Raw genomic sequence first — 10,247 nt, 5'->3', positions numbered from 1 at the left:
TAAAAATACAGTAGTACAAATATGTAGTATCAATATCCCCAAAATTCTCAATAGCCCAATTAATTACAATAGCAAACAAACACACTTTCATATTTCACATAAGTTGCTGTATGACATTTTTAAAACCTATGAATTGATGGACATTTGTCACAATTTTTACAAACATAGCAATCCTTCAACCTTGGTATTTAAACATATTTTTTAAACAAAGTAAAACTCATCTTGGGTTAAGAACATAATCAAGAAATCTAGATATCATTCTGGTAGAAGTAAAATAGTGAGCTAAAGAGCATAAATAAAGGGGTGCTCCTTTTTCTTGGAGGCTTATAGGGATACAAATGCCCTGAGATTAACTGCCCAACTTCCATTCACATGTGGGAAGGTTGGGGGTTTATAAAATGTACTTCACTTCAGCTAATGGGCCTTACCTCGTGGTAGGGGCAGGCAAAAATATTTGTTAAAAATTCCAAAAATCATATTTAAAAAACCCTTAAAATCAAATCATTTGAGGTATTTAGCACATTAAAATTCCAAAGGTTGTTAATACAATTATAACCAGTTCTGAAGTCCATCTATCCTCAGCAAAATAAAAAAAGCTGTTTTTTCATATATGGGCTTATTCACAATACTATTTGTTCAACACAGTTATAGGGGAAAACAACAGAATTTTAAAACTCAGTACATTCAAAATAAATTCAATCAACCTTCAGTTCAAGCAGAATAATATTGAATTCAGTAATATATGAACTTAAAATCACAAAGTTAAACCTTAAACAAAAAATGCAATAGAATACAGAGATTTTTTTATAAACCATTGGAGTCTGAAATGCCTTAGAATATAGCCTTTAGTCTCTTCAAAGTTCCTTGGGGTTTTTTTTTTGTTTGTTTGTTTTTAATTATCCATTTAAATGTCTATTGTCCGAAGGCAGAGTAGTAAAGGCTAGGCTATGAGGTTCAAGGGATCCGTCCAGGGCCCCATAGCTGGGAAGCATCAGAGGCCAGATTTTAATTAGAGACCTCCCGTCTCTGGGCCTGGCTTCCAGTTCAATGGGCCACCCATTTTCCTCCCCAAAGTTAAAGTTGAATCTTTGGGCTGAGTCTGCTCCCAGACAGGCAGGCAAAATCAATGAAATTGCCAGAAGAGTCAAAAATCCTTTTAAACAGCCCATTGCTATTAAGTTTCTGTTTGAAAAGATCTGTTTCTTCTCTCTAGTCTTTTCTCTCTTTCCCCTCTGATCACCCTGTGGCCAATACCCCCAGCCACGTGGAGGCTTAGCCTAAGGGAAAATTTCCCTTCTCCTTTCCCTCTGGTCTCTCCCCTCCGCCCACGTGGCCAATACTGTTAACAGCTGGTCGCAATGAGTCCTGAGCGATCTGCTCCAAGGATCTGAGTGATGAGCCGGCTGGGGTCACGCTTGTGGGTCTGGGGCGCAGAAATAGGCAGGCAGCGGCTGGTGAGAGGCCAGGAGCAGGAGCGGCTGCGGGGGTGGGCAAGGCCGGGACCAGGTACCAGGTGAGGACGATCAGGGCTGCAGGTTGCAGGCAGGAAGCGGCGGGGCAGGTCCGGAGCCTGTAGCAGCTTTGCGAGGGTAGAAAACCTTGGCCAGAGAGATATGGCTCAAAAAAAAAAATTTTTTTTTCTAGGTACTAGATATTAAAACTGAATTTAAGATCAGAAAAGAAATCAGAAGACTGAAAGTTCTTTTTTCCATTAGGTCGCCAACTGTAAAGATTAAAATTTAGGGGAGATGGGGAGACTGAGGCAGGTAGAAATTAGTTTCTCTCTGCAAGGAGTATTATATTTTTTAGAGGTTTATTAAAGGTTAAAGATTAAGAATATACAAGTAAGAAACATGTGCCTAGGCCAGAGGCCTAGACAAAATAACCTCACATCATGGAAGAGACGCCTCTGCTCCAAAACGGAAGTCCAAAAGCCCCAAGACCTTCAAAAGCCTTTGCTTAAATATCTTCTCGATCTCAGCCCAGGTGAGATTACAAGGCATTCTGGGGAAGTGGAGCAAAGGCTCATGGGGATTGTAGTCCTGTATTCGAGTCTATTTTTCACACCTTACTTTCACCTGCTGTTTGGCAGAAAAGAGATGGAGAGTTTGGGACATTATGCTTTTGTGTGTTTTTATTAAAGGCAGTGCTTTCCACGGGCTATCTGAAGCTACTTGAAGTTTTGGCTCTGGCCACCTCTAACTCCAGAACTCCATGCAATGTTGCAGACTTAGACAGCAAATTTGATATTATGATATCAGTAAAGCAGAATAGATGGTGAAGCCAAGACGTTAGTAGACTGTAGGCCCACTATCAATTTGAAGAGAGGCCCAAGATGGCCTGAAAATTATGCAAACAATATAGAAACTCCAATCTCCCACTTTCTTTATACTAGTCTTCTGAAGTGGCTGCTGCAAGTCTCACAAGAAGGAAAAGTTTTACAGAACTTAAATGACTTTCAAGGTCAAATAGCTGATAAATGTTGGGACTAAAATTCAAACTCTTCTGGTTCAAAGTAGTTGGAGGGATGGAAGGGATTTGCCCAAAAACTTTGGAATATTCTCTGTGATGATTGAAGGTAGAAAGGGTAAGGAAGGGCAGGTAACAGGGAATGGAGGAGTTGAAGAAATAGAGGGAATATGGAGGCTGGTGAGGTAATAAGGAGAGGTTGTAATAAGGAATGGAGGAGGAGAAGGGACAGAGGTACCCACTGGGGCTGCAAGGCTATCTTTGTAATTTTATCACCCTCAACTCACAATAGAGGTAGCCCTCGGTGAGGTTAGGTTAAGGATGACAGGGCCAATGTTTCAAGTGAACTTCAGGGAATAGGGGAGTTGACTCCTCAAGGCTTGTCTGGTAGTTGAACCCCAGAAGTTCCCCTTGTCTGGCAGGCAGACTGTCACTGTTGGCTTTCACTGTTTAGCCAAGGCTAATGACTAGCTTAATACTCAGCCCTCTCTTTCTTTGTTCTCCCTTTAATATAAATCTGACTGCGATCTTCTAATTTTCAAGTAGTTTAATAATTATAGTAAATCAAGGTAGGGGAATAGGTAGGTGGTGCTTCTTCAGCTAAGCCAAGATGGCTCAGCTTCAGTTTATCTATCTTCTTAGCTAGTCACTATCTCTTTCTTGTTTGCATGCTTTACTGATGTTATGAGTTGACTGTTGGGAACTCATTGTCAGGAACATTCTGTGGCACTATTCTTTAATTGTGGTATATTCTTTGATGTTACTCAGTTATTGTTTTCATTTCTCAGCATTATCTTTTGTCTACTATCTTCTTCTATGTCTGTTACAGTGGTGTTGGGTTTTTCTGGTTTTATGTGGGAACAGTGGAACCATGGGTCTTTCCCTGCAATTTTTACACCTGCCAGGGTAGTAAGCAATACCTTGTGTGGTCCAGTACGTTTTGTGTCCATAGCCAATTTTCTATTGAAAATTTTTATGTATACTTTGTCTCATCTCTTGGTTTGATGATGTACAAATTGTAATCCAGGGGTACTGTGTGTTGTATTAAGCCCATTTCATGTAATCTGCTATTCTTGTTTATAAAGCTTGTATATATTTTGTTAACTGACCATCTCCTCCTATCATTACTATGTAAGCTGGTTTACAAGTTCTTCCCTGCCAAATTGCATGTCCATATAACATCTCAAATGGAGAGATGTGCAGATCTCTACTGGGTCTTGTTCTAAGATGTAAATATTAACCCATTTATCTTCCTAATTTTCCAAGCTTTTGATAAAGCCAAGAGCTCTGCTCCTTGAGCATTCACATACTTTGGTAAGGATGCATACCATAATGTCTCTGTGTTCCTACTGCTGATCCAGTGTACCTTTCTCAGTTAAATATCATGCTCGAACTATCCGTATATATTTCGATGTTGGGTTGTTCCAGAGGAGTGTCTTTTAAATCATTTCTGTGTTTCTCTACTAATGATATTGTTTCCTGGCAATTATGTATGGGTTCCCTTTCAAACAGCAGATCTGGAATCAGAAATCAAAAATTCAAACTCTTTTGGTTCAAAATATTTGGATGGATGGAAGTGTTTTATCTGAAATATTTAGAGTATTCTCTAAGCCACTATGGCTGAGGGGACAGGAAGAGACAGGAAGGTGAGAAGATAACCTTAGTGACATAAAAAAAAACCCAAAGGCCCATGAGCCCTCCCTTTTTTTGCCAAGCTGGAAGGCAGTGGATGTGGAAACATGGATGGGCTGTCAGATTCAGTTGGTAGTTGATGAGTTTTGAATTTTTTCTTTTCTCTTTTTTCCTTTTTGGTTAAAAGTGGATTCAAGGGAAGGCTATATTTAGAAATAAAGGTGGTATAAAACTAACAATATAAATGAACTTAATTTTTTTTAAAACACTGGGCTGAGAATTACAAGATGTGATTTATAAGGTGACCCTTATGTAAAACATGTCATTTATTTCCTTTGAACTTCAAATTCTTTATTTTTAAGATTAAGGCGTTAGATTTGGTTAACCTAGAATCCATGGGCACATTTCAGAGGGTCTGTAAACTTGGATTGAAATGAAAAAAATGAATCTTTATTTTCACTAACCTCTAGTTGAAACTTATACTTTCCTTTCATTATTTAAGGCCACTATTTTAAAAAGAGGTCTATAGGCTTCAGTAGATACTTTGAAGGGGTCTATGGGCTTCATGAGACACTGACTAAAGAGGTCCATTACACATACTTTTCAAAAAGTTAAGAATTCCTCTCTGATCTAGATGATCTTAGAACTTATCTAGTTCAACCTTTTCATTTTCTAGATGAGAAAGCTATGGCCCTTCCTTCCTACCTCCTAAATTTTATTCTGTGAAACAGTGAACTCTACAAGTAAAATGTAAGCTCTCTGTGGGAAGGGGCTATCTGTTTTTCTTTGTACTTCCCCAGTGTCTACAGACTGAATTACATATAATAGGTATATAATAAATATTTGTTAATTTAATAAAAATAAGTCCAATTGAATTAAGTTGAAAGAGCTAACCAGAACAGTAGGCATTATCTCAATTGATGTCCTTTCCCTCATGTGGGAGTTTCCAAGTCTTTTTTTTTTAACTCTTTCCTTCTGTCTTGGAATCAATACTAGGTATTGGCTCGACAGCAAAAGATTAATAAAGCTTAGGCAATGAGAGTTAAATGACTTGACTAGGGTCACACAGCTAGAAAGTATCTGTGGCCAAATTTGAATCCAGCCCACAGAGATACCTACCTGCCCCCCCCCCACTAATAATCTTTGCTTAAAAGTAAGGTAACCATGGTTGCTCCAATCAAGTTCTCAAATAGATGGCAGAGAAAAAGCCCTTGTCAGTATTCTTGGCCCTTTATATCTCTTCTTACTTGTACAAATAATTACAGTATCTTAAATTTACATAGTTCTTTCCTTATATCAGCCCTTCCAGGTGAGTAGCAAGGATTATTGGATTCCCACCTTCCAAATGAGGAAAAGGCTTAGAGTGGGGGGTGAAATGTTTTTGCAAGTTCAAACAGCTAATGAGGATCTGAGCCAAAACTTGATCCAGAATCAACTGTTTTTTTTTTTCCACTCCACTGTGTCATCTCACCTAAGATATTGGCATGTGTTCCCACTTAAAATGTTAGACCTCACTAATAACTGATGTCCAAATGTGAATTTTTCAGATCCTTTCCTGAGAAATAAATGTTTGGTCATGAGGAATCAAAGAACCGGCAAAGGAACTGGGGACAGATTGCAGAAAGACCACTGGAGACAAATTTCATTGTTTCCATCATCTTGCTGAAGAAGAACTACAATGGTAAACAAGATGACACAAGTGAGGGCTCTCTAGTGAAACAGAATGTCTATTATTTTGTTTAGCCCTTTCAGTTCTATTTTTGCTGGATTCAATGGTTTCTTGTCATAAAGATCTAAAAGTGGTCTTCCTGCATCATGAAAGAAAGGTCTTTATACCAATGGTATCAAAGGATAACCAAAATCTGTACTTTAGGTTCTGCCATGGAACCTAAAGTTTCGTTTTTATTGTATTTTTATTTATTTTGGTAAATGTTTCCAAATTATATTTTAATATGGTTTAGGCCAGATTGGAGGGTTTGAGGTTATGACAGGCTAGATTGCTATCTCTGCTTTATAGGAAAATAGCCAACCCCATATACTATTTATAAAATAAAGCAGTCCTGGTGACATCTTATCCTTTACTTATATCATTATACCTGGAACATCCTTCTCATCTTCGCTTCTTTCAATCTTATTCATCCTTCAAGACCCAGATTAAGTCCAACTTCTGGAAGGAAAGTCCTTTTCACTCCAGTCCTCATTGATCTCTCCTTTCTTGGAAATCCAAAGTACTTAGAACCAACTCTACATAGGTGACTCTGTGGTATAGAAGAAGGAATGGTAGATTTTGAATCCTGGGATCTAGGTTCTTCATTTGATCCTCATGTACCTTAGAAGCCAATTCTTCTCTCTTGACCCGAGTTACCTTGTCTGTAACATGAAGGGTGTGGACTAAATGATTCCCAAGATACTCTCAGGCTTTAAATCTTTCCTTATACATTCTGTTGCATTTTGTTTTCTGACATATATCCTGCCTACTCAACTAGTTTGTAAGAACCTTGAGAGTAGACACGATGTTTGGTCTTTTTTCTATATTCACCCCTACCATGAAAACACACACACACACACACACACACACATACACACACACACACACACACACACACATCTAATATTTTGCAAATAGTTCAATAGTTAGCCATTAAAGTTTTATTAAAATGTAGTATAAGCTAGCTAGGTGGCACAGTGGATAGAACACTGGGCTTGGAATCAAAAAGATTTTAGATCCATGTTCACTGAGACATTTGCTAGCTGTGTGACCCTAGGCAAGTCACTTAACCCTGTATTTTGATGTTTTCCCATTGGTAAAATAATCTGGAGAAGGAAATGACAAACCACCACCAGTATCTCCAAATGGGGGCATAATTCAACAACTCTAAAACAGGCATTGTGATAAACCCAGGGGCTTCTAAAGAAAGCAAACAAATCCCTGCCCTCTAGGAGCTCACCATCTAATACAGACTACATATGATGATATATGGATTCATCCACCTTAGAGATCATCTGGAAGGCTTGTCTCAACACATGCCTTTTGAATGAACATATGCTTTGATGGGTGAGCCATTAGCCTCCAGAAGTTAAGCTTAACAACGTCAGGGCTTCCATTCCTCTTATCCCTCAAGTCCTGGTGAGGAGGGGTTGTCTCCTTGGTGCTCTCACAGCCCAAAGACCCAACAGCCAATGGCATGACAACATGCTCTCAACCAAACAACATTTCATTAGCAGGGAAGATTGTTAAATTAAGTAGAACTGGCAGGGAACACGCTGAAATCTCTTCGCCTGTTAAGTCCCTGACATATACAGAGATGGGGAAAAATACCATATCAGACAGTCCCCTAGTGAATCTGCAATGTTTTATTGAGGACTCCCTTGGCTTGTTGCCCCGAATTTGCTTCTAAACTGCTTTGTCCTTTCTCTATAGAATAAGAAAAGGAACTTTTCTAAATAACTAAAAATGTCTTCAAAATGTCTTTCCTGAGCAAAGATACATTTCCAAACTAAGTCTCTAGGTGTTTCTTGTTCCCCTCGTTCCCCCTCCCCCTGTTTAACCATTGTGTTGTCTATTTGACTGTAGGCTCCTTGAGAGCCAGAATTGTCTTACTTGATAGTATTTGTATCCACATGCACCATGACTGGAACTTGTTTAGCTGTTGTCTTTCTTGCTTGAGGTCAATGCTCAGTGTGTCTGTCTGGAGCTGATCTAACCATTACAAGTTTGGAAGGCTCTACTACAGGTTGAGCACAAATAACCCACTGAACATTGAGGATGGAGAAGTCTCAAAATTTGAGCATGTCAAGCTTTGTTTGAGCTACCATAATTCTGCTTTTCTCATAGAGCACAGCACCTTCTTTCATGCGGGAATGCCATGCTGGATGGTCCTGTGCCAGTGTCTCCCATGGCTCACAATTGCTACCAAAGTTCTTCAGAGAGACATTGAGAAGGTCCTTCTATCACTTGATTCTCCTGACTTCCTGGTGAGTGCTTGCCTTATGTGGTTTCTCTGTAAAAGAGCCTTTTAGCTAATTAAACATTTGGCATTCAAACAAAATGACCAGTCCATTGGAGTTCTGCTCTCTGCAGTAGAGTCTGAATATTTGGCAATTCAGCTCAAGTGTGCAACACCTTATCTTGCCAGGTGATCTTCAGAATCTTCCAAAGTCAATTCAAATGGACTCCATTCAATTTCCTGCCATGGTACTGGTAGACTGGTGTATAGAGTATTCAGGAAACACTAGTACTTCTAGTGTGAGGACTTGCCAACCGGCACAGAATCAAATCTGTAGGTGGCTTAGTGAATTGAAAACCAAATCTAGAAATGGGACATCCTAGGTTCAAATCTGGCCTCAGATGCTTCCTAATTGCATGATCCTGGGCAAGTTAATTATCCCCAATTGCCCAGTCCTTACCACTTTTCTGCCTTGGAACCTAGTATTGATTCTAAGATGGAAGATAAGGGTTTGAAAAAGATGTCTTATTATCATTATCATCATCATTATAAATATTCCATCAATTCCTACTCCTTCCCAATAAGGGTGAGTAAAATTACAGGATCATAGATTTCTGCTTGGAGGGGACTTTAGAGACCATTTAGTAGAGGCTTTTTATATAACAGATGAGGAATATTAGACCTATAAACGTATAAAGACCTACCTGCCCAAGGTCACAAAAGCTGTATTTGGGGAAGGATTTGAACTCAGGTCTTACTAATGCCATCTTTTTTTTCAACAATTTTCCCTTTTCTCCAGAAATACTTATATGATCAAAGACTTAAAATCGGAAGGATTCTCAGATCATTTTAGTCCAATCAACCTTCTTAGTTTAAGGATAAGAAATGAGGCTTGGACTTCCCCAAGGTCATACAGCTAGTAGGCATATGGTCAGCTCTTCCTGACTCCACACTCTGCATTCTATCCACTGAAATTCTGTCTACATAATTTATCTCTGCAACACTTCTTATTCTTCATTCCAAATAACTCCATACTTCACATACAGAGTCATTTTTCAGAGAAGGTTGTTTGTTTCCCAAATCCAAAATCTAGGACTTCTAGGATGAATTGTCCATTCCAGGGAACTGTTATAGCTATATAAGCAGTTCCTGGTTTGTTCCTAACTCTTCTACATTTTAGGTGACTGCTTCTGGGTGATTGGCAGTGCCTGAGTTTATTTTCAGTCCCAAAGGAAAGTTTACTCCACTCTGGGCCACTTGAAACCCACAGAAATGAGGATATGATATACATGATTCCATGGCCAGCCTGGCAAAATGACATTATCACAGTGTTTTGCTGCAAAGATTTAGTAATTAGAGCTAGTGATGGAGGTACTGATCTATGAAGACCCAATTTTATTTACCAGTCATTAGTGTGCATTTGTTGAACACCTCCTGTGTCCCAAGAACTGGGCATACACAAATACAGAAGGCTTATCCAATGTTGTTAGCTTCAGGAACTCCATTTTATGGCTTACTAAGTCAGTCCTGAGGCCCACAGAGACTGTCTCATCCAAGGACATGAATCTCAGATTTTATTAAGTTTAGCCAATCTCAGAGGAAACATTCAAACCCTGTACTCATGCTGCTTCTCCCGGAAATGCTGAAACTTAAAAAATAAGTCTCCTGTCTTCCAAGATCTAGTAGTTCAGCTAAGAAGAAAGACAAACATATGAAGAGTTAAATAAGAATTTAAGTTGGCAGATGCCATGTGGAGGTTTGAAGATGTGGGCAAAGAATTCTCAGGGTACAAAGGAGAGAGAGGAGTCCAAAGACGAGGCAGGCCTCAGAAGGCAAAAAGATTCAGGAAAACAGTTTATACAAAACAGTAAAGACAAATTAAAAAGACTTCAGAACTCTAATAAATACTATGGATCAGCGATGATTCCAAGGCACTGACAATACTACACTCCTCTCTTGACAGACAAGTGTGGGACTCCAGATGCAGAAGAAGATGAGCATTTTTGGATGTAGCCAATATGGAATTTGTTTTATTTTACTCTGAATATTTGTTACAAGGATTTTTTTAGGCAGAGAAATGAGAGGTGGGAGTAAGAGAAAAGAAATGCTTGTTAATTGAAAAACAAAAAAAATGTTAATAGAGTGGGAATTGAGCCCAGTTTTGTGCTATTGTTACTGTGGGGACATTAAATAGCAAAC

Source organism: Monodelphis domestica, chromosome 1 (genome assembly GCF_027887165.1).
Source record: "Monodelphis domestica isolate mMonDom1 chromosome 1, mMonDom1.pri, whole genome shotgun sequence".
In the NCBI taxonomy this organism is placed as follows: Eukaryota; Metazoa; Chordata; class Mammalia; order Didelphimorphia; family Didelphidae; genus Monodelphis; species Monodelphis domestica.
The sequence above is the reverse complement of the archived record's forward strand: the minus strand, read 5'-3'. Positions refer to the sequence as shown.